Source organism: Saccopteryx bilineata, chromosome 1 (genome assembly GCF_036850765.1).
Source record: "Saccopteryx bilineata isolate mSacBil1 chromosome 1, mSacBil1_pri_phased_curated, whole genome shotgun sequence".
NCBI classification, from domain to species: Eukaryota; Metazoa; Chordata; class Mammalia; order Chiroptera; family Emballonuridae; genus Saccopteryx; species Saccopteryx bilineata.
The window spans coordinates 315977599-316003765 of NC_089490.1; the positions used below are offsets into that span (position 1 = coordinate 315977599).

Genomic DNA, 26167 nt, shown 5'->3' on the forward strand with positions numbered 1-26167 from the left:
ATATAAGCCATAAAACTATAAGCATCTTAGGAGAAAACATAGGCAGTAAGCTCTCTGACATCTCTCACAGCAATATTTGCCGATTTATCTCCACGGGCAAGTGAAATAAAAAACAGGATAAACAAATGGGACTATATTAAACTGAAAAGCTTATGCACAGCAAAGACAATAAGAACAGAATAAAAAGACAAATTACACAATGGGAGAACATATTCGACAATACATCTGATAAGGGGTTAAAACCCAAAATTTATAAAGAACTTGTAAAACTCAATACCAGGAAGATAAACAATCCAATCAAAAAATGGGCAAAAAAGATGAATAGACACTTCTCCAAAGAGGACATACAGATGCCAATAGGCATATGAAAACATGCTCAACATCACTAATCATTAGAGAAATGCAACTTAAAACCACAATGAGATATCACCTCACACCAGTCAGAATGGCGCTCATCAACAAAACAACACAGAATAAATGCTGGCCAGGATGTGGAGAAAAGGGAACCCTCCTACACTGCTGGTAGAAATAAAGACTGGTGCAGCCTCTGTGGAAAACAGTAAGGAGATTCCTCAGAAAATTAAAAATCGAACTGCCTTTTGACCCAGCTATCCCACTTTTAGGAATATACTCTAAGAACGCTATAGCAGTGTTCCAAAAGGAGAAATGCACCCCCATGTTTATGGTAGCATTGTTCACAATAGCGAGGATCTGGAAACAGCCGAAGTGTCCGTCAGTGGACGAGTGGATTAAAAAGCTTTGGTACATATATACTACGGAATACTACTCAGCCTTAAGCAATGATGACATCGGATTATTTACAATAATATGGATGGACCTTGATAACATCATACTGAGTGAAATAAGTAAATCAGAAAAAACTAAGAACTATATGATTCCATAGGTAGATGGGACATAAAAATGAGACTTAGAGACATGGACAAGAATGTGATGGTAATGGGGGGGGGATGAAGGAGGAGGGGTGGGGAGGGGAGTGGCACAAAGAAAACTAGATAGAAGGTGACAGAAGACAATTTGACTTTGGGTGAGGGGTATGCAACATAATCAAATGTCAAAACAATCTGGATATGTTTTCTCTGAACATATGTACCCTTATTTATCAATGTCACCCCATTAAAATTAATAAATTAAAATAAAAATATAACATATCTGAAATGCACACTTGGATGCATCATATAGAAAATGTGATTCCTGAAACAGGCTTTGCACACAATAGGCTTGTTTATTCATCTAATAAGTAAGTATTACCATGTATTGCCCTGCTAATAAGCTGAACATGCAGAAGTGTGTGTGGGAATCTCTGCTAGTGAGTTGGTCAGAATTCCCCTTTGTTATTGACCTTTTCAGAAATTTACCACCAACAGTGTAAGTAGGTTTGAATCAGCAGGGTGAGGGAATCTTTCAGCCCCTCCCATCCCTGCATTGGGAGAGAGTTAGTGATACCTCTTCAATACTCATCTCACCTAATTGGGTACTGGTGCCCAGTATAACCAGGATTGTGTTTCTCCAGGATTCTGAACCATACATCTGGCCCAGAGAACCATGGTAACCTGGTCTATAGCAGATGATAAAAGCCTGGCCCTGTTGGAAAGAAACCATGTAGGTCAGAAGGCAGTCATCCTGCACAGTCAAGGCCTGAAAGATGCAATTACCCAAGGGCACCTGGACACATGGAGCCTGTCTGGGTTGCTGGTCTGGGTAAAACCTAGATCCAGAAGTGAAGGTGCTGGAACAGAGTAATAATGTGATTCATGACGCAGTAGATCTTTACAGTCCCTTGCAGCTCTAACACTGCAGGTTTCTGATGCTACCTTCTATTATTAGGTCTTTGGGGATGATACAGTGCCTTTATGAAAAAAGGAACAAATGCCAGGCAAGCAAAATCAAATTACGATATAGTCTATTGTCCTTCAAATGCCATTTTATTTCAAAGTCTTTCCTTGGGCTATCTCCCAAGCCAATCTGTTGCAGGGGCTATCTGCCATACAATATAATGCTACTGATGGTCAAAATGACTTCTTTTAAAGGCATACTTGTATTTAGCACCTTCTAGGTGTTAGGCACCTAGAGTTGGACAAATAAAGATCTATAAACTTGAATCCCTGTTCTCATTTTTAGGAGAAGAGACAAATGTTAAAAGAGGTGCTTTCCTGGAAATGAATCAGGTGCCCTGGAGCACAGGGGAGAATTTGGTGAACTATTGTGACAACAGCAGTCTATTAAGGCAGGAAGGCTGCCGGAACAGTCTTGAAGGATTAGTGGAAGTTTCTTAGGCTGAAAAGTCTCAGAAGAAATAAATGAATAGCTTATAGGGAACTGCTACAATGTGGGATTTATTTACAATGTAAATTGGAAAAAATAAATTAGAAAACTAGATTTTAATGTGATTTTAAAATACAGCCAGCCCTCTATACCTGTGGGTTTCTGTACCTGAGGCTTCATCCAACCATGGATCAAAAAATATTCAGGGGGGGAAAAAAGCATAGTAAGTCCTTAAAAGCAAGACTTGAATTTGCAATGTATAGAGCACTGGACCGAATCCACAGGAATAAAGTGATATATAGGAACACCCTGCTGTAGCCTAGATGCATATACAAGTTATACACAAATATTGTGTCCTTTTATAGAGGTGACTTGAACCTCTGTGAGTTTTGGTATTTGTGGTGATGATGGAACCATTGCCCTGCTGATACCCAGGGACCCTTGCAAAAACAGCACCACAACAAAGGGAGCAAAACCTTGATGGACTGTTTTCACCCAAGAGAAGGGTGTTTCACGTGTAAAGAGATACTTTGTGCTTAGTTTATCAAAACAATGGGTAATAAAATATCTTTAAGAATTATATGGGAATGACAATGCTGACAGTTATTTTTAAAAATCTGTGGGGTTTTTTTAATATATTTTTAAGGAAAACATACATAGATTATATTTTCTTAGGGATAGATGTATAGAATTTGTATTTGCTTGAAAATGTCAAACATTTCCAAGAACACACCTGGCTTAATAAAACTTCAGAAGAACAATACTCTTCTACATTTACTCAGAAACTCCCTAGCTCTAAATCCTCCTTTTGTCCATTGAAATATTTTTTGGCCTATTTATTGATGTATAATTTACACCTAGTAAATGTATTTTTCAGTGGGCAGGTTAAGTTTTCACAAAGGTAAGCAGTTGTGTGATCATCACCTCAATCAAGATACAGAACAATATTGTCACCAGAAAATTTTGGGGGGAGTTTCTCTGTAGTCATTCCCCTCCCCCACCCCATGTGCTAGCAGTTACTGCCAAGTTGTCTCTTTATAGCAGGGGTCCCCAAACTTTTTACACAGGGGGCCAGTTCACTGTCCCTCAGACCGTTGGAAGGCCGGACTATAAAAAAAACTATGAACAAATTCCTATGCACACTGCACATATCTTATTTTAAAGTAAAAAAACAAAACAGGAACAAATACAATATTTAAAATAAAGAACAAGTAAATTTAAATCAACAAACTGACCAATATTTCAATGGGAACTATGCTCCTCTCACTGACCACCAATGAAAGCGGGGGCTGGATAAATGGCATAAGGGGACCACATGTGGCCCGCGGGCCATAGTTTGGGGACCCCTGCTTTATAGTTTTGCCTTTTCATCAATGTCATTTAAATGGAATGATGAACTATATAGCTTTGTGTGTCTGGATTCTTTCACTAGTATATGCTTTGCTAATTCATCCATGTTGTTGTACATGTCCATGGTTCATTCATTTTTATTGCTGAGTGGTTTTCCATTGTATGGAGATTCTATCATATTTATCACCCATGAGCATTTGGGTGTTTCCAGCTTTTGGCTACTATGGATAAAATTGCTATGAACTATAAACACTTACATATAGGTCTTTGATGTCATTTTTTTGGTATAAATACCTACTAGTGAGGTATGTATATGTTTAACTTTATATGAAACTTCCAAACTATTTTCTGCTCCTTTGCGCATTCCCACCAACAATGGATGAGAGTACTATTGATAGATGTGCCACATCTTTGCCAGCACTCAGTGTAGTCAGTTGTTGTGGTATAATTTAGCCATTTGAGTAGATATGTCTTGATATAGCATTGTGGTTTTATTTGCATTTCCCTAATGACTAATGATGTGGAACATCTTTTCATGTGCAAATGAACCATTTATATCTCTTCTTTGGTGAACTGTCTCTTCAATTCTTTTGCCCCTTCAGTAATGAGGTTTTTTTTCTTCATACAATTACATTGTAAAAAAAAAAGCTTTTAAAATACAAATATTTGTATATCTATCAAACACACATTTATCCACTTTACTATTTTTATGTATTTTTATTTAATTTATTGTAGTGACATTGGTTAATATAATTATATATGTTTCAGGTATAAAATTCTATAATACATCATCTGTATATTGTGTTGTGTGTTCACCACCCCAAGTCATGTCTCCTTCTGTCACCATTTATCCCCGTTTAACCCTCTCCTACTTCCTCCACCCCCCTTTCTCTGATAATCACCATACTCTGTCAGATACATTTTGCAAATAATTTCTCTCAGTCTGAGATTTATCTTTTTGGTTTCTTAAAGTATTTTTTGGAGAGTTCTATTTTGATGAGGTCCAATTATTTTTATCATTATCATATTTTTATGGTTTATGCTTTTTAGTGTTATATCTAAAAATCTTTACCTTACCTCTGTGATGAAATTTAAAATTTTTTTTTCTGTGAGTTTTATAGGCTTTACATTTAGGTCTGCAATCAATTTTGAGGTTTGTGTCTTGTGTATATATATGTTTGTGTGTTTTGCATGTTGATGCCTTATGGTTCCAGTATTATTTGTTGAATAAACAAGTCTTTCTGCATTGGATTACTATGATATCTTTGTTTAAAATCAACTGACCATATAGGCATTGATTTATTTCCGGATTCTACTGTGTTTCATGGATGAATACTATACTGTTAATACTAAATTATGTTGATAACTGCATCTTTGTAATAAGTGTTGAAATTAGGTATTGTGAAATTTTCAGCTTTTTTTCTTTTTTCAAATCATTTAGTTATTTTAAGTCCTTTGTTTTATGTGTAAAATATAGAATCAGATTGTCATGTTTTAAAAGAAAAATTTATTGCTGGGTTTTGACTGGAATTGTTTTGATTCTCTATATCAAATTATGAGCAATTGACACCTTAATAATATTGAATCTTCCAGTCCAGTGTTCCTTAATTTTCTCATCAATGTTGAGTAGTTCTCTGCATACAAATTTTGCACATATTCTGTTAAATTCATCCATGAGAACTTTGTGGTTTTTGATAATTGAATATTTTACACTTCAGTTTTCAAATGTTCATGTTCATTGCTAGCCCATTAAATATATAGTTGGTTTTTGTATAAAATAATTGTTTTACATTTCTATTAAAATATTGATTTGGAAAAAATAATTGTTTTAAAATGAAATTTTTGATAAGTTTTCTCAGAAGCAAGTCATGTTGTTGAGGTAGAATACATTTACTAAAGCATGTAATAGTTATAATCCCTCTCAAACAAGAATGTTTTTCAATTTAGACCACTGTTACAACCTGAGTGATAATATTAGAAAAAGTTTCTTCTCTGATCCTTAAATTCTTTCTCTATAAAATGAGGCAATTTTTTCCCATGTGGTGTTGTGAGATTAAGTAAGATTAAACACAAAGCACTTAGCATGGCCTTTGATCTATATCGGCAGTGCTCACTTCCCTCTCCCTTGTTGAATGTCATATTAATTCCCCAGGGCTGCTGTAACAAATTACCTCAAACTTGTTGACTTACATCAACAGAAATCTATTTATTCCCTCCAGTTCTGGAGGTGCAAGGTTCAAACTCCGTGTCCAGTGGTTTGTTCCTGTCAGAGGCCCTGAGGCAGAATCCCTTCTCCTGTCTATTTCCTGGCTCCTGGTGGCTCCCTGCAATCCTGGGCATTCCTTAGCATGTAGCTACATTACTCCCAGACCTGCCGTTCTGGGTCTCTGTGTCTTGTAAGGACACCAATCATGGGATTCAGGGCCCACCCTAAATCCTTAATTGTACCTGGAAAGACGCTACTTCCAAATAAGGCTACATTTGTAGCCACCTGAGCTACCTGCGGTTAAGACTTGAACATATCTCCTGGGAACAATTCAACCCACTACAAATGTCTAGGCAAAGGTGTGTGCAAATAGGAGCATATCATGTTCAACACAAGTAAAGAATATAAAAAAGACACAACTTGGCGTGTAACGGATTTATATTTGTAGATCATCGTACATGTATGTGGATTACTCTGTCCCTCATTATCTACATTTCTAAAATTTTGTATTTATAAAATATTTTTTGTTTGACTGATTTTTTATAGGTAAAGTGATAAATTTTGGAGTAATATAGGTTTTACCAATTTTATATTCATATTGTATATTATTAATATTTTAACTTTGAGGTGGGGGTGAATATTCTAGCTCTGCTTGTTGATTCTTGATTTTTATTAGGTATATCATTTTAAAAGGCAGAAAAAGAAATATTTAAATGAGAAATAGAAATTAATCTTAGTGCTGTTACTTTTGTATTTGGTGTTTCTTACATATGAAGGAAGCAAATCCAAATGAGAAGAGCAAAGTGGAGAAATATAATCTCTATGGCAACAGTTTTTATGCTTGTGCTTTTGCAGTTAATTTCTGTAGCACATTGGATCACTGTAGTGAGCACCAAAGGACTCAAATTAGGTAAATAACATATCAGTTGATACCTATTATATCACTTTGTCTAAAATTCTGGGATGATTTTTCCAAATAAAAAGTATTTAAAGTTCCAGGCCGGTTGGCTCAGTGGTAAAGCGTCTGCCTGGCATGTGGATGTCCTGTGTTTTATTCCCAGTCAGGTCACACAGGAGAAGCACCCATCTGCCTCTCTACCCCTCCCCCTCTCATTTCTGTCTGTCTGTCTGTCTCTCTCTCTCTCTTCCTCTCCCACAGCCATGGCTTAATTGGCTTGAACAAGTTGGCCCCAGGCACTGAGGATGGCTCCAAGGCCTTGCCTCAAGCGCTAAAATATCTCTGTTGCGGGGCAGATGTTGTGGCCCCAGATGAGCAGAGCATCACCCAGTAGGGGCTTGACAGATGGATCCTGGTTGGGGCGCATACAGGAATCTGTCTCTCTGTCTCCTCACCTCTTACTTAATTAAAATAAAATAAAGATTTAAAGTAATCATGTTAATAGTATATTTCAAGTATGTCAGATTTTAACAATAAAAGTTCCAATTTATTTAACCTGTCTCTTAATTCTTCAAATAATTACTTTTTTACTATTATTACTAAGAAGTGATATTTACCATACGGCTTCAAGTAATTGCCAGACACTGTATTGCTACTTTAATGTTATTTCTATTTCTCATAATACATTTCAGTTAGATGTATTATTAGTTTCATTTACAGATAAGGAGCTAAAGCTTTATTCATTTATTCCTACCACAAATATTTATTAAACCAGCCACTGTACTGAATGTCAAACATACAGCAATAAATAAGAATGAGTTAAAAACTGATGGGTAGGGCCCTGGCTGGTTGGCTCAGCAGTAGAGTGTTGGCCTGGTGTGTGGAAGTACCAGGTTCGATTCCCAGTCAGGGCACACAGAAGAAGTGACCATCTGCTTCTCTATCCCTCCCCTCCACTCTCTCTTCCCCTCCCACAGCCATGGCTCAAATGGTTTGGACAAAATTGGCCCCAGACCCTAGGCTGAGCAACAGAGCAACGGCCCAGAAAGGCAGAACATCGCTTGGCAGGGGTTCTTGCCAAGTGGATCCCAATCAGGGTGCATGCAGGAGTCTGTCTCTCTGCTTCTCTACCTCTCACTTAAAAAAACAAACAAAAAAAAAAAAAAAACCTGATGAGTGGGATTTAAACCCTCATTTATGTAATTTTAAGATCTACATTCTTTCTGATAAATACTGGCTGCTGAATCTGACTCTGCCTGCCAAATTCTGTGTATGTGTGAGTAGTATATATATGTGATTTATATATTAAATATGTTATTTATATGTTATGTTTGTTGATATTGTGTTAATTTTGTATAATGATTCTTTTAAATGAATTGCTATTTTGTGTTAGAGTGGAGTAGTACAGTACTTCTTTTTTCCTGCCATAAAATTTTTCAACATATGATATATGACGTTTACATAAAAGTCACTGGTAGCAACAGGTAGTTCGTATTAAAGTTTTTTAATTAAAATAACCTTTGATATGACAGATGATTTTTGCATAATATTTTCTAATGATAACTATTACTATTCTTAGTTTAAAGGTGAGAACTTGGGGTTAGCAATGTTAAGGTACTTGCTGCATGTGAGACCTGGCCCTCCTCTGGCCTAAGACGCACCCCTCCATCTGTGCCTTCTACATCAGGGGTCCCCAAACTTTTTACACAGGGGGCCAGTTCACTGTCCCTCAGACCGTTGGAGGGCCGAACTATAAAAAAATCTATGAACAAATCCCTATGCACACTGCACATATCTTATTTTAAAGTAAAAAAACAAAACGGGAACAAATACAATATTTAAAATAAAGAACAAGTAAATTTAAATCAACAAACTGACCAGTATTTCAATGGGAACTATGGGCCTGCTTTTGGCTAATGAGATGGTCAATATGCTCCTCTCACTGACCACCAATGAAAGAGGTGCCCCTTCTGGAAGTGCGGTGGGGGCCGGATAAATGGCCTGAGGGGGCTGGGTGCGGCCCGCGGGCCGTCGTTTGGGGACCCCTGTTCTACATCATCGTCATCTCCGGGATTCTTACCTGGCCCACTTTTTTCTTCCTTCTCTCTAACCTTCACTGGTAGCTTCTTTATTGCATTTCAACTTACTCAAGTATTTCCTTTCTAGTTAGCAATAAACACTCTCCTTTTGTCCTTTTATCCCCTCCAGCTAGCCCTCTGTTTCCCTTGCTCTGAAGTGAAACACTTCAAAAACATTCTCTGCATTTGCTGTTATTACTTTCTTCTCTCCCATTCACTCCTCACCACCTTAGTTCTGTTTTCTCCCTTTATCCTTGAAGTGCCTTGCCCAAAAAGCCTGTGTCCATCTGATGTTATCAATGCTACCTCATTCCCCCTTTGTTCATTTTGTGTCCAATATGATTGAACAGTTGTTCAGGCTTCTTACACATTTCTCATATGTGTGTTTGTGTTGCCTGCTTAAGACTTTTGGCTATTTTCTAGTTGTGGTTTTCCCATTTCTTTTCAATTATAACATGTGTAACAGAGAAAATAGATTATTTCATCACTCTGATCAATGCTGGCTAAAATTAAGAAGTTGAAACACCATCACTGGTAACGATCAACAGTGATGTGTGTGTGGATGAGAACATTGAACAACTAGAGCTTTATTTCCCAGAAGCACAAGGTTTATTTTCCTCCTTTCCAGTAATCATTTCTCAAGAGTCAAAATCCAGTTATGAAGAAAAGTTGTAGCCGTGGACGGCAGTGTTTGCTGCTGCAGCATTTGGTACAGAGACTACTGTCTGTCTTGTGGTGTAGTGTTGGGATGATGGACACTGCAGGCTTCCAGCTAGATGATCTTGTGATAAGTCCCCTGCCTTCTTTCTTGCTAGATCTTTTGCTTTGTCTATAATTCACGAATCTTCTACCTTCATAAATGTCTGTTCTGCTTCTTGCTACACTGTAAATCTATTTTATCTCTGTTATGTGGCAAAGTACCGTCATAACCAAGACTGCCCTGCAGTTTGGAACCCTTGAGAGATTGGGACACTGTTTCATCTAGTTTTATAGATTCATTGAATTTTACACTGACCATGCGTTGTTTTGTGTCTCAGCATCATATCTGGGTTGATTTCTCTGAATCTGTGAGTGTTTATAAAATCCTGTTCTGTTGAATATATGTGCTTCTTGTTCTGTGACCACTACAGAGCTCTAAATAACTGATTTTGGCCCCAATAGCTTTTTTTTTATGTGGATACAAATCGGTTTTCATAGATGACTGCAATTACATTAAAGAATATAAATAATTTATTTCCATATATAGTCATTTCAGCTATTTAACACATTTCATAGGGATAGTGTACAGATCTGGATCATTATTTTGTAATAAGCTAATTATATTCTAGAAGCTCTTTGGGCAACTGTTAATTTCTGCAGGAATGACTTGCCTTTTCACTTAGATTGAGTAAAAAAATTAAACATAATTTTTAAAATACACATTTATATAAAGACAAGCACAAACAAATTTAAATTTCAGTTATTTTGCATAGTGTTTTTGTCCAATTATCTAAAATAGGAGAACAAAATAATGTCTCCTTGGAGAAAAATTTATACAATGTAAATGGTCTCTTGGCTTCTTAGTATTCTTTCTGAAAACTCCTGCAATATAGAAAGGGCTTATTTTTTCCCTCAAAGGTATCATTACAAAATCAAGTTAGATTGCTAACCTACTTTGGTTCAGTGGACTGAGGTTCTTAAAAAGAGTTCACCATTCTAGTTTCCTAATAAAGTATTTGGTCAATTAAATCATAAGAATATAAATCAAATAATAGGAAAAGTATGACTTAAAATTATAGCATGGAAAATCACAGTTAAGACTGACATTCTATCTCATAAAGTATTTCACTGTGTCTCTGAGAGTTAATAAAAACATAGAAATTCTGGCCCCGGCCGGTTGGCTCAGTGGTAGAGCATCGGCCTGGCATGCAGGAGTCCTGGGTTTGATTCCTGGCCAGGGCACACAGGAGAAACGCCCATCTGCTTCTCCACCCCTCCCTCTCTCCTTCCTCTCTGTCTCTCTCTTCCCCTCCCGCAGCCAAGGCTGCATTGGAGCAAAGTTGGCCCAGGTGCTGAGGATGGCTCCATGGCCTCTGCCAACAGAGCAACGCCCCAGATGGGCAGAGCATTGGCCCCTGGTGGGCATGCCGAGTGGATCCCGGTCGGGTGCATGCAGAAATCTGTCTGACTGCCTCACCGTTTCCAACTTCAGAAAAATACAAAACAAAAAACAAAACAAACAAACAAAAAAAACCATAGAAATTCTGTTCTAGACGTAGTTGGAATGAAGATCCCAGAAGATGGAGGTATAGATTAAAAAACAAAGAAGGAATAACTTCTCTGACAATCTCTACACCAACTCAGGCTGTTTCATACAAAAGCAACCTATTCCACTGGCCCTAGTGTGGGTTTGGCTACCAGTGTAGGAGCAGTTCATCATAAAGTTGAGAATCAATATAATTGACACTGGAAACTGAAACAATTATCTCTGCTCATATCCACATGTTGCATTTAGCCCTAGTTGGACGGAAAAGCACAAATAAACAAACACTGAAAAAAACCACATCGTGTCTTTGATTCCTACTGCAATTCACTCAAAGACATTTTCTGAGCACCTTCTACATCCTAGCTAGGGAATGCCAAAGCTTCTAGCTCATCAGTAACTAATAAGTGATTATTGTATCTCATTAATAAAGATCTAAATGTCACTTAAGAAGTAAAGAAAGGACTTTCTGACAGTAACATTTTCCATTTCATGAATGATTCCTGGCAGTAAAATTAATAAAAGTAGGCTCTTTCTTACTCTTCTTAAGAGTTGTGTTAATCAGAATAGGCTATGTTTAACTGGATTTCTATTGGGTTCTCTTTGCTGTTGTCAATCAGCATGGGAGGTAGGTGCGTGCCAAACTTTCAAATCCACATTGTAATTCAAAAGCAGGTAGGCTTCAGCCTTGAGCTGTGTATTCAGAAATAAAAAGGAAGAGGGAACTGATATATGCTTCAAGGTGGGTGAGGCTGGGTCTGAGCCTCTAAACCTGATGCTAAGTGTATGAAACCAGACACAAAAGTTCACATATTGTACAAGTCTATTTAAACAAAATGCCCAGAACACAAAAGTCCATGGAGACAAAACAACAGGTTGGTGGTTGCCAGAGGCTAGAAGACGTGGGAAGGTAGCTGCTTAATGTGCACAGGGCTTCCTAATGTGAAAATCATTTGAAACTAGATAGATTTGGAGGTTATAGCACATTGTGACTGTATGAATAACCACTGAATTGTTAAGTTAAAAATTGTTAGTTTTGTTATGAGTTTTACCTTAAAAAAGTACCACAATGTTTAATTTTTTGAAAACTCAAAGTAAAGCACATTAATTATTTATTTGTATGTTCTTACTATATTTGATTACATTCTAAAGATGAAACAGTAATGCATATAAAGAATTGGGCAGGCACATTTATTTAATAAATGCCCATAGTAAAACTATTTGAGAACTGTATAATCACTGATTTCTTTTTTTTTTTAGGAAAAATCAATCTACTATTTAAAATTTTTGCCTAGAATTTTCCCCATCTGTCTGTGTTATCTGATTGTGTAATTGCCTGCCTTACATTAATAAATCTTTCCAGGAAGCTCTATTTTTCTCTCTACTTAAGTTATTACTGTGATGTTGGAAGTTTGCAGTTGGAATAACTACCGCAGTAGAATCATTTTTGAAAATCCATGCACATGCTGGTTTTCCTCTCGCACACCATTAATGAAGGTGTCAACTAGAAAGGTCACTAACAGCCATGCCAGCAGCACCCCACTGATTATTCGAGTAGAATTTGATATATTGCCTTTAATAATTGCCCTGTCTTTGTCAACTAATTCTCAGTTCATGTTGGTGGCCTTATGGTCAATACAATTAAAATCAATTTTTGTCATTTTACGGTAGTGAGACATTATCTATAATACTATACTGACAGCACCTGTGTACCAAACTTTCCTTGCTGTTACCAAGCGCTATTGCTGGCTACACTTCTATTTAATTATTGTGATAGCTAATGACAGCGGTCTCCATAATAATGGAAGGCTGAGTTCTCCTTTCTGGTTCACCCTGTTCTGGCTCTTTCCTTCTCTGGCTATAATCTGTGGACTGTCTCACTGCTCATTAGTACTTCTAAGGCCTGAAGGAATAACAAGGGCAAACTCAACTTCTGCCCCTTTTGCCTGGCTAAGCTGCCTGTTGTCAGTCCAGGGATTGATAGCTGGGAATTAAATGGATGTACAGTTTACCCCTCAGTGTAAATTAGCTTCTCCCACCATCAATACCTAAAGTTAAAATTAGGTATTGACTAATTAGACTCAGGAGGGCACTCGGTGTGATTCTATGGCCAGTGTTCCTCACCAGAGGTGGACACTGCTGAAGACTAGGAGGGATGGGCACTTGTCTTACAGAGTTATTCTGTACAGTGTAGGACATGGAGCACCCCCATGCCTTTAGCTCCCAATGCCAGGGTCTCCAGGACACCCAAGTACCCCATGCATTTCTGGACACTTCCAAGTACTGCAGATCCACAACCTTCCCACTTTTCTTAAAGGGAAAACTGAGGCCTAGGGAGAGAGGTGTGCCTAAAGGCACCTTTCAGTAAGTGGTAAAATTGGTGCTAGAACCCACGTATCCACTTTCTTTATCTACTTTTTAGCAAAGCTAGTTTCATTTAAAACATTGAAGCTAGCCGGCCCTGGCCGATTGGCTCAGCAGTAAACATCAGCCCAGCATGTGGAAATCCCAGGTTCAATTCCCTGTTAGGGCACACTGGAGAAGACACCATCTGCTTCTCCACACCTCCACCTCCCCTTTCTCTCCCTCCCACTCCTCCCACAACCATGTCTCATTTGAACAAGTTGGCCCCTGGCACTGAGGATGGCACTATGGCCTCGCCTCAGATACTAAAATAGCTCAGTTGCTGAGCAGTGGAGCTATTTCCCAGATGGGTTGAGCATCACCCGCTAGTGGGCTTGCCAGGTGGATCCTGGTCAGGGCCACTTGCGGGAGTCTGTCTCTTTGCCTCCCTGCCTCTCATTTAATAATAATAAATAAAACAGAGAGAGAAAGAGAAACCATTTAAGCTAGAAGCTTTAGTGAACCCTCAGTACTGGTCTGAAATTCTCCCTTTCCCACTTAAGTGACTCTCTTATGCTCTAAAGTGCTTATCCCATACCTTCTCCCTACTCCTTAATCTTTCAACACTCCCTGTCCCCATCTCACTTGAGCTGGTGTTTTTGCATCTTATTTCCCTGTGAAAGTGGAAGACAAAGGAAGACTAGCTCATCATTAATTCACACCATCAGATCTGTCAACCTGCCTACCTTTGCACCCTGTTCTGTCTTACCTTCCTATTACAAGAATGAAGTCTTACTGCTATGAAGGCCCAGTGCCTCCCTCATCTGCAAGATAGTACTTTTTTAGCTCTCCTTGTTCTCTCCTGTTTCTTCACCCCTCCCCACCCACCAGATCATTCTCATCAACGTGCAAACATGCTGAACTCCTGCCTTGGTAGTAAAAGAAAGGCTTCCGTGGCCCCTTTCTTCACCTCCTTTGGTGCTTCTTTACTTCCCTGAAAGGACTCTTCCTGGATAGAGATGTTAGTACTTGCTCTCTATACCTCTTTTATTCCACAATCAACCCTTCACCCTCCTCAAAATAAGCTCTGTTTATCACCACATGCACAAAGACACTCTTATCAAAGTTGCCAACAATCTCTACGTTGCAAAGCCAGCCATGACTTTGTAGGACCCTTCTCAACCTCTAGTACTGACAGGCTCAGGGAGCACTCTTTTCTTCAGAAAATATATTTTTGGGGGCTTCTCTGGTATGTTCTTGGTTTTCTTTTTATTTCCCTCCTATCTCATTGGTTACTCTTTCTGACCCTTCTTTGCTGGCTTCTTCTCTGTTTAGCCTATAGATATTGTTTAGCCTATAGATATTCTTCTTTTTTAATTTTTTATTTATTGATTGATTTTAGAGAAAGAGGAAGGGAGAGAAAGACAGGAACATCGATCTGTTCCTGTATGTGGCCTGACCGGGGATCGAACCAGCAATATTTGTGCTGGGGCTAACACTCTATCAACTGAGCTATCCGGCCTGGGCATAGATACTGTACTCTTTAAGGGCCCACTCCTCAGCCTTTCTATTTTGAACAAAGTAAACATGAAAACTTGAAAAACATAAATCAAATATCTCTCTCTTCCTTAAAACCCTTTAAATGGTTTCTCATAGCTCTTAGAATGAAATCCAAACCCTTTATTTAGAAGGAAAAAGCCTTGCATAATCTAATTCCTTCCAGATTTCTCCTTCATTTCACCCTAACCGCTGACCTTCTTCCTCTTCCTTGACACTTTAGTTTGTTTCTCCACAAGGTCTTTGCATAGCCTGTTCCTTCTGAAATGTCCTCTGCTCAGATCTTCTCTAGAGTTCTCCTCTCCCCATCCAGGTTTCTCCTCAAATATCATCTCCCTTGAGAGACTTTCCCTGAGGGTTTAAAGTAGTCTCCTCTCTTCCTCTTTTTCTATCCTCTTACAGTACTTCACTCTTATTCATTAGATGGATCTCTTCTTGATATTATATAGGGGTTTATTTGCTATGTTCTTGAGAGGTAACATAGTAGAGGGATTAAACACATAAACTCTAGATCCCAAATTTCTGGATGCAGCCACTTACTAGCTCCCTGACCTTGGACTACTTATTTAATCAATCTGTTCCTCAGTGTCCTAGCCTTTAAAATGGGGACAATGTTTAATGTTGATTATTACAAAGATAAAATGAGTTAAAATGTATAACATGAATAAATGACTCACCTAGTAAGTGCTATGTAAATGATTATAGTATCATTATTATTTTTTATCATTGTTTGAAACTTCCCCTGGAAAAAAAACTTCAAGAGGGCAACTACTCTGATATTCTTATGTATCATATTTTTCTAACTCCTAAAGCAGTAACAGTGTCTAGTGCATTATTGGCTCTCAATGTGTAGTTATTGAATGAATTTACTCTCAAATTTTATTTGTGTGACTTGGAAATACTACCCTTGAGAATGGTCTTTATCAGTCCAAAGATTCAAGTTAGAATACATGTAAAATACAACACTCATATGCCTACCTATTAGTAAGACTTTGGCAGCCTTCAAAATAGGTTGGTGTGTGATAAGACCCTTCCACTTACATGGCTACCATGGAGAGAACCAGAGATATAAAATATTTGGGGTGAACTCGGAGACAGACTAGTGGTGAGTTAAAAGATTTAGCTTTGTTCATTCAAGGAAAATTATAGCAGAAAAATAAAATAATGGCCATTAGAATTAGGGTTCTAATGTGGAGCTTCACCTATTTGCTCGTATAATGCTTAAATAGTCTTGAAAAATGTGCCCCTTAACGTTTTCTATTTAGAGTTGTACATTTATCTCTAACTACTTATCCAGGTTCCCCAGGGCCAATATGTTACCTCAAGATGAAGATAAGTTCTCCTAGGAAAAGAACTTCTGAGACCCTGTGTTTTTTAGAGTATCAAGTTATTAGAATATCACCAAATATAACATAGAAAATGTTCCTATAAAAATATAGGCTTTTATTTATAAGATATTACATATGTACCTTGGAATCTTTATAGTTTTACAAAAAATATTTAGATTATATATGTCTGGATAGACTGAAATATATCAGCTTCTTATTTAGTCAAAAAGATGACAGATTTATTTTAGCAATATGCTAGAATCCTTTTGGCCCACTATAAATGAACACTGTGCAATTAATCTGGCCAATCAGTTTTACCAATTCTTTCTAACTTCCCAAATAAAGAATTCTGAATCACTAACCCACTCTCTGAACTCTACATAGAACTTAAACTTACTTATTTAGTTGGCTGCCAAGTTTTTAAGACCTTTGTAAAACTATGAAAAGTTAGTGTGCAAATGAAAATTTGAAACTTCCACATGTGCCTTTGAGCAATTAGTTCCAATATGTTTGGAATATTTTTAAGGGAGAAAATATGTAAAATATATTCTCATTACTCTTCAAATTTTACCAAATTAGTCAAAATAAACAATAAAAACAAATAAAAACAATTTAACCTGAATCACTGAGAACATTTCCACGAGGACAGCATGGAAAGGTTTTTAATTTTTCATAAAACTTAAACCAATTTCTTAATTATTGAACACTTGAATAAAAAGAGCAAGCACAACTTTATTTTCTTGTTTTAATGAAGACACTTTCAGACCAGACTTGAGAGTCATTATATAATGAGACTTTGACAGTGGAGAACTTGCCATATGGGGACATAAACTCCTACAGCTTATGGCACATCAGTGAGATTGTTTTCTGTCAATTCCTGCTTTGGAGACCAAGTAATGACAGTTGGCAGTGTTTAAACAGAGAATATCTTTGTTTCTGTCGTACTCTAACTGCCCATCTGTTGCTTTAACTCTAATTATTTCTGATAGAATGAAGCTTAGAATACTTCCTGCAGTATAGTTATGTAAAAGTTTGCTTAATATCATTTAATTATAAATTCTTAATGATATAAGCTATAAGTAAAGTTATTAAACTGTAGATTGACAAACTGGCCCAACTGGTAACCAAAGTTTCCTTGAGTGTGTCTCTGATATTCCACTGAGGTCATCAGCTTCTCTGTGTTACTCTCCATTGATTCTATGAAAGCAAACTCTTTGTCACAGGTTTAACTGTCTTTCCAGTGGCAATGGTAAGGGTTATCACTCTGCCATTTTGCTTTTGGTTAAAATATTTGGCTCACTGGACAATAGTGGCTGGCTACATTTTCTTAGAACCTTCTCAGGCAGCTTCATCCATCATAATCTGGTTTTATACTCCTCTCCTTACCTCCCAGCCCCTGACTCTGTACAACTTTCTACTAAGAAATCATGGGCCTTCCATGTTTCTTCCACTCCTCAGTCGTCTACTCAGCAAAGCAGCTGTTTCCAGGCATCATCTGCAGTCTCCAAGCACAACTATCAAAACCCACTCCACATTGTGCCATCCTACCTTACATCCTTTTCATTGCATTTTGACCTTCTGATAGCTCCATGACAACATAAAGTAAACTTGAAGGTAACATCTTAGTTATTTGTGCTTCTTTCTGAAGTTTTTGATCCTTTCTTCAAATATGCTCTTAAAAACTTAAAACCAGGGATTTACTTTGAAAAGTAAATTCAGTCTACCACTATGCTTAAAGTAAGTGTAAAAAAATTGTATAATTTTACTTTAGCAGTGCTTTTTTTAGGATAATCCAAGTTCATAGATAATTGCAATATTTATTTTTTGTACCCTCTGACTCTATTTTCTAATATCAATTTCTACTCCATTTTTTAATTGCGTGCATATATTTATATACACATATATATACGTGTGTGTGTATATATATAAAACAATTCCAAGGCGTCTTGAAAATTAAAGCAATTTCATCAAATTCAGTTTTACCATGGATTTTCTTGGAAAAAAAAGTACAGTGTTCTTTCATTAAATTATTTTGACATTTCTTTTATAGGGATGCCCACAACATACTCACATGCTTTGAATTAAAAATATACTTCTAATATTTATAGGGTGGTTTTCTTATAATTTTTTTATTAATTTTAATTTATTGTGTTAACATGGACTCAAGCATACCACTGAATACAGCACCCTCTCCCCCTTCCCCATATCCCTATCTATACTCTCTTTTCCCCTCTCCCTCAAACTCCTGCCCCCTTCCCTCTGGGACCTGCTTTCCTGCTATCTGTATTTCTGTGTTATATATATATATATATATAATTTCACTAATCCCTTCACCTTCTCTGATCCCATCCCCTCATCCTCCTTCCCTATGACAGCTATCTCTCTAGTCCCTATGACCCCACCTCTGCCTCTATTTCATTCCTCAGTTCATTTTGTTCCATTGATTCTACATATAAGTGAGATCATATGATATTTGTCTTTCTCTCCCTGGCTTATTTCACTTAACATAATAGTCTCCAGGTCCATCCATGCCATGGTAAAAGGTAAAATTTCCTTCTTTTTCATGGCTGCATAGTATTTCGTCATGTATATGTACCACAGCAATTTCATCCACTTGTCCACTGACTGACACTTGGGCTGTTTCCAGATCTTGGCCACTGTAAACAATGCTGCAATAAACATGGGTGTGCATGTCTTCTTTTGCATCAGTGATTTGGTATTCTTAGGATATATTCCTAATAGTGAGATAGGTTTCACAAAAATAAACTCAAAATGGATAGAAGACTTAAATGTAAATCGTAAAACCATAAACATCTTAGAAGAAAACATAGGCAGTATACTCTCCGATATCTTGTAGCAATTTTTTGCTGATTTGTCTCCATGGGCAAGTGCAATAAAGAGCAGGATGAACAAATGGGACTATATAAAACTAAAATGCTTTTGCACAGCTAAAGACACCATTAACAAAATAAAAAGACAACCCACACAATGGGAGAATATATTCGCCAATATGTCTGATAAGGGGTTAATAACCAAAATTTATAAAGAACTTGTAAAACTCAACACCAGGAAGACAAACAACCCAATAAAAAAATGGGCAAAAGAAATGAATACGCACTTCTCCAAAGAGGACATACAGATGGTCAATAGGCATATGAAAAGATGCTCAACATCACTAATCATCAGAGAAATTCAAATTAAAACCACAATGAGATACTACCTCACAGCAATGGCGCTCATTAACAAAACAACACAGAATAAGTGCTGGAAAGGATGTGGAGAAAAGGGAACCCTTCTGCACTGCTGTTGGGAATGCAGACTGGTGCAGCCACTGTGGAAAACTGTATGGGTTTTCTTATAATTTTTTAAGTGGTTAACTTTCCAACCCTTACATATTTGGTGTTTAAATGAGGCTTTTTCTTCTATATGAAGTAGATTAGGACATTCTACTCTCCATATTTGGACATATACTGATAACATTGATCATTCAGGCCTATTCACAGATTGTTTGTAGGTGCCTACAACATATCTAGATGCTTTAAATTGAAATTTCACTTCTCTCTCTGTCTTTTTTTAAGTGAGAGGAAGGGAGATAGAGAGACAGATCTCAGGGCCAATGTGCTTGAATCAGTCGAGCCATGGCTGCAGGAAGGGAAGAGAAAGAGGAGGAGGGGAAGAAAAGCAGATGGTCACCTCTCCTGTGTGCCTTGACTAGGAATTGAACCCAGAACTTCCATACTCCAGGTTGACACTCTACCACTGAGCCAACTGGCCAGGGCTTCACCTCTAACACTTATAGAGTGACCAAATATTCTGGTTTGCCTGGAACAGTTGGAGTTGCCAAGACACTGGGCTATCAGTTCTAAAACCAGGACAGTCCCAGGCAACCTAGGATGATTTGGCCCCTGAAAATGCTATTTAAATTGTATGGAACAGTTGACAACTTTATGAGATTAAAACTATGTTAAGAATTTATTTCTTGGATCAGTTATATTTAAATCTATACATGTAAACATCATTCATATAGTTACCCAGAACATATTTATTCTAGTTATACAAAGATAATCTTACCATCTAGATATGATTTATTTTTACCTCACATATTTTCATGTAAAAACTAAGTTAAATAAAAAGCCATATTTTCACTATGTCAGCTTATTAATGTGGAGCTTTGCCCACTTATTCATTTACATAATCTTACTTATTAAGCAAGTACTTTTGGCCTCAAATAAAATAGTAAAGAATAATGATATTATGAACAAGGTTACGATCCCTCTAAAAAATCACAGCCATTACTAAATTTTTTTTAGTAACTTTGGACCCCATACTAGGGTTTCCAAATGCCCAAACATTTATATAATTCCCATTTGGTTGATATTTTATTGTTCATGAGAACTTCTATTCTTTTATTCCCTGGAATTTAAGTATAATGACAACTATTCCATCAAATTGAATCATCTCCAGCAATTAATTTTTTTAGCCTGTATTGCTGGTTGTTCATCTATAGTGTAGGCCCAAACCCCTTTGCTTTAACTCTGTGAAGAAGGTATTTGTTTACAACTGCAGAATCCTGCTCCAAAACTAAACCCATAAAAGGAAACAACCTCGAGCACAGCACAATGCCACTGTGGGTCAAGGCAGAAGCAGACCGCAAACTTTGCCTTGAAGTTTAACTTGAGAATATGCCACATGTTAACTCTGATTTTGTTAGCTGAGTCTCAAAGTGACCTTGAGTGACTCATATTTCAGAAGGTGACAGATTGTCCTCTATGCTTGGTACAGCTCAAAGTACCAGTTGAGCAGCAGAAAATTGTTGCTCTATTGAGGAAATCCAGCACCTAAAATTGTGCCTGATGCCCTGCAGGTGCTGAATGAACTTTGCTGCAATAGACCCTGCAGTCCAGTCTGGTAGTTATCATCTTAAATGGGAAGCTAGAGTTCATTCAAATCTGAACTCAAATTCTAAACTATTTCATGAATTTGCAATGAAGTAATTATTTCCAAATTGTTTTTGCATCTTTTTCTAGTTCCTTTAACTTGACTTTAAATTTTTTTTAAAGGCAAAGACTATAACTTATATTTCCTTGTCCCTTTGAATGATATAGGGCAAATTACAAGACTCTTAATAAAGTATATTGAATTTTTATAGACATGGATGAGTGCAAAACATTGATACTTTACTTTTAGATTAATTGAATCCCTACACATGACATGAGTTTAGAAGGGAGAATATGTGAATTAATGTAATTTGAAATTAATTTTCTTCTTTATCTCAAGGGCTTTTTGTAGTAAGTGCTAGTAGAGTCAGATTTTCAAGGGTGATTGATGTTGTAGGGTAAAATTTGAGAAATGTAAGTGATTATTTTATCTGAAATCTGCTTATGTTGTTAATCATCTATTTTATTTGGAAACAATACCGATATTCCAATTAACAGAATACACTTATCCATCATCTGGAGCTGGCCCATGTTGCCTTCTATGAACTTCAACATAGGAGGAAATTATTTTGTGATCATTCAAATATAAAGACAACAATCATCAAAACACATATACTGTAGTAAAAAGAAAAAACCCACCTCATCAGCTGGTTAAATGGATCTTGTGTGAAAGACACAGAAGAGGCACAGCAGGACTGCCAGCCCCTATTTCCTGATAAGGGATTCTGACAGGTGGACCCAGACATGCAAACAAATTGGGGGTTTGAAAGCAAATTTGACTCAAGCTCTAATGTGAAAGAATTATTTATTTATTTATTTATTTATTTATTTATTTGTTTGTTTGTTTTTAAAGAGAAGAGGGAGACAGAGAGAGAGAGAGAGAGAGAGAGAGAGAGAGAGAGAGGAGAGAATGGGGGGAAGAAGTGGGAAGCAGTAGTAGTTGCTTTCCGCATGTGCCTTGACGGGCAAGCCCAGGTTTTGAACCAGCGACTTCAGTGTTCCAAGGTTGCTACTTTATCCACTGCACCACCATAGTTTAGGCTGTGAAAGTACTTTTGTTTTTAGGTACCTTGCCAATGATGAATAAAGTATTGTGGAATGGTAGCTATCCTTAATCTCCGCACAGTCCACACCCATTTTATAAAACGGCACTTCAACCAAGGAATTAGGTAAAGGCAAACCAGATTTCTAGATTTTTTTTTTCTTTTTTTGCCCCCTTCTCCCTCTCCTTCTCTTCACCATTGTTCCTCTTCTTTGGTTTTCTAGGCTGTGTTAACTCCAAAGAATGTTACCATTCATTAATATCTTCACCAACAGTTTTCTGCTGTGAATTCCAGATTACTCCCCAATAATTTACTCAAGTGTGTCTCTGTGGAATATTAAATGTCAGCAAATGCCTCTCTGAAAGAAATACAGTGTTTTCTTTAAAAGCCAACATTTTGTACCTGCAGTGAAGATGGATTTATATGTGCAGACCCTCATTTGTCTTTTCTTTTGGGGGGAGTTGATTATCCCCTAGAAACAAGATGCATTTTATAACCTCATATTTTAAAAAAGAAGTTAAGATTAGATGCTCTACTAATGTCCAACAATATTAGTCTTCTTGTTTAACTGCAGCAGAATGAATTACTGCAGTTTTGAAATACATGCTTCTCAATAACAGTGACTTTCTTTTAGGTAAGGTGTAGAGTTAAATAGGCATTAGGTGAAACCAAGGGTTTAATGGATTTTTTTAAATGGCTATTTTAAACAGGTTAGGTTTATTTCATTATGTGGATTACTTTATCATCACTTCTAATGGAAAGAAAAGAAATAAAGATTTGTTTATCATTTTCAGAGTCAGAGAGAGGGATAGATAGGGACAGACAGACAGGAATGGAGAGAGATGAGAAGCATCAATCATCAGTTTTTTGTTGTGACACCTTAGTTGTTCATTGATTGCTTTCTCATATGTGCCTTGACCATGGGTCTTCAGCAGACTGAGTAACCCCTTGCTCAAGCCAGCGACCCTGGGTCCAAGCTGGTGAGCTCTTTGCTCAAGCCAGATAAGCCCACGCTCAAGCTGGCAACCTCGGGATCTTGAACCTGGGTCCTCGGCATCCTCGTCCGACGCTCTATTCACTGCGCCACCACCTGGTCAAGCAATAGTGAATTCTTATAAGTTGTATATTAGGTACCTGATCTTTAGGAAGAGAGTATGTTTGTTTGTTTTTTTCGGCATCAGTAATGGACATATTAGACATATTAAAAGTGCATTTTACTGGCTTATTTATTTTTAAATAGCCTCCAAGTTAAAATTCACTTCTTCATTTACACATATTACTGATTTTATGTCTACTCTTTTTGTTCTTGATTACAAGATTTTCTCCTTCCCCCCACCACTCCATCAGGTCATAATCACCTTGAGGTCAAAAACTAGAGCTTGCTCATTCTTATGTTTATAAAAACCTGGTTCAGTCCTTATTTCATGGTGTTCAATAAATAGTTATTGCATGTATTCTGATTACTGCTACTTGTCATTTTTACCAGGACTGTAGTGTCTTAGTAGCTTTCATAAAATAAAATTCTGCAATAATTTTGCACCAGTTTCTAATTCAAAATGAGTCTGGTAAAGAAGGTTATAAAATGAAAAGAAATTAGCATTTCAAATCAGAAAGACTTGAATTGAGCAACTTGGTAGGTCCGTCAATGTTTTCAAATTGTGGATCAGGATACCTTGGTGGTATACAATTAGTGAGACATTTCTAGCATATTTTATAAATAATAAAGTATAATTTTTATTTATTTATTTTTTATTTTATTTTTTTTTACAGAGACAGAGAGAGAGTCAGAGAGAGGGATAGATAGGGACAGACAGAGAGGAATAGAGAGAGATTGAGAAGCATCGATTATCAGTTTTTCATTATGACACCTTAGTTGTTCATTGATTGCTTTCTCATATGTGCCTTGACTGTGGGCCTTCAGCAGACCGAGTAACCCCTTGCCTCAAGCCAGTGACCTTGGGTCCAAGCTGGTGAGCTTTGCTCAAACCAGGTGAGCCTGTGCTCAAGCTGGCAACCTTGGGGTCTTGAACCTGGGTCCTCCGCATCCCAGTTTGACGCTCTATCCACTGCGCCACCTCCTGGTCAGGCATAAAGTATAATTTTTAAAGAAATGTACTAGGAAAGGATAAAACATTTCATATTATTTTATTTCTTTTTTTTTGTCTAGACCAATGTGTGTGTGTGCATTTGTGTGTATGTATGTGTATGATGTGAAACTGGGTAACAATCTAAAATGTGGATAGTTGTCAAAAAAAGTTACAAAAATATTAAACTAATAAATATTTTAGTGCTTCATAATAATTCTGAGCCTTGAATATCCCATCTGTAAAATGTGGCTAATCATAACTATTTTGAAGGTGTATTCTGATTAATGGTACTAATATATGTGAAATACATTATAGCATACTGACTCCAGTCCAAGATTCTAAGGAGTTTGCATATTTTTTTGACCCGTGAATTTATCACCTCAGTTCCCATTAATTCATAAGAATTTAATTGTTTATTCCTGACTTTACTCTGAATTTTTTCCTTCATTTTGTGAGTCACATGTGTCCTGAGTACTTAGGAACAAAAGTAGGAAAGAAGTCTCCATTGGTAATCTTTAGCAGTTCTTCTAGGTGTAAGTGTTGATGCAAATGTAGACAATATTGGGAAATATGAGCAGAGGAAACCCTATAAGGAAGAAAAAACCTGGGAGGGGAACCAGCAGCTGCACCAGAAAGAGTGACTCTTGAGGAAGGTAATTATTCTCACTGAGAAGCAGATCAAGAAAGGGATATGGTGATTATAGGGGAAGTTTGTTTTGTTTTCTGTAGCCTTTGAGAATGTTTCCAGTAGCTTTAGATCTTTTTGAGAAAATCAAAAACTTAAAAGATGCTATAGATCATAATACAGGGTGGAGCCAAAGTAGGTTTACAGGTGTTTGTATGGAAAATAATACAATAATTAACAAATGCTAATACAAAAATATGCTCTGTGTCTTGTGTACTCACAAAGTAAACCTACTTTGGCCCCACCCTTATAATGGACAAAATTTGCAAATAAGAAACCTGAGTTATACAATATGCGACCTGATTTTCCTAAATAATAGAGAACTGGGATTGGAACATATATTTCTTGACTTTGAATCCACTCCTCTTTCTAATACCAGTCTTGATGGATTATTGCTCTGAAACATTGTCCCTGAGTCTGATGGCCTCGGGCAGCTGGACCTTTCCTCTCATGTGTTTTAGCCATGGGTTGTAGTTAGTCTAGGATCTTCTCCTTCCCACTGTCGTTGGAGGGTAGTTCTGTCAGATGGATCACAGAACTGAATGAAGCTTTAGAGCACTTCTCATTCAGAAGTTTTCAGAAGTTATTTTAACAGTGAAAACATGTCTTTCAAACAAGATTTATGTGGCAGGTTAATATATAAAGCATATTTAAAAAAATAATAAAAGATCTCATTGAAATTAGCATTAAGGGACCTGGAACATTGCCTGCCTTTACCTCCCACTCCACCACAATGAAACCAATAGACTCCCAAGAAACAGCATAATTAAATAATAAAAAAAAATGACTTGATCGCTTTTGTTTTATAACCAGAGTTTCCTTGAATTCAGGAGAAAGAGAAAATTATATTAGGCTATCTCAGGAAAAAAAAAATCTACTCACTCATTTATGGATAAATAGCTTTGAGGAGTGGATTGTGATGAATATGATTCCAGAGGAGTCCAGGGAAAGATATAAAATATAAGGAAATAGGCCTTTCTGCTATTCAAAACAAATATTTATAAGTCTTAATAAACTTGAGAGAATAATTGACCCACCAATTCTAATAACTTTCTCAAAGAAAACAAAATTTTTGAAAATAAACATATTTCTCTGAATATAAGTAATCATTAGTACCAATTTGAAATACT

The 26167-nt window shown here is 37.0% G+C and overlaps 1 protein-coding gene across 2 annotated transcripts in view; it reads left to right on the forward strand.

Moving 5' to 3' along the window:
- The window catches only part of PDGFD (platelet derived growth factor D), a 268029-nt gene that overhangs the window by 98359 nt on the left and 143503 nt on the right, over positions 1 to 26167 (forward strand). The gene's annotated exons all lie outside the window — the stretch shown is intronic.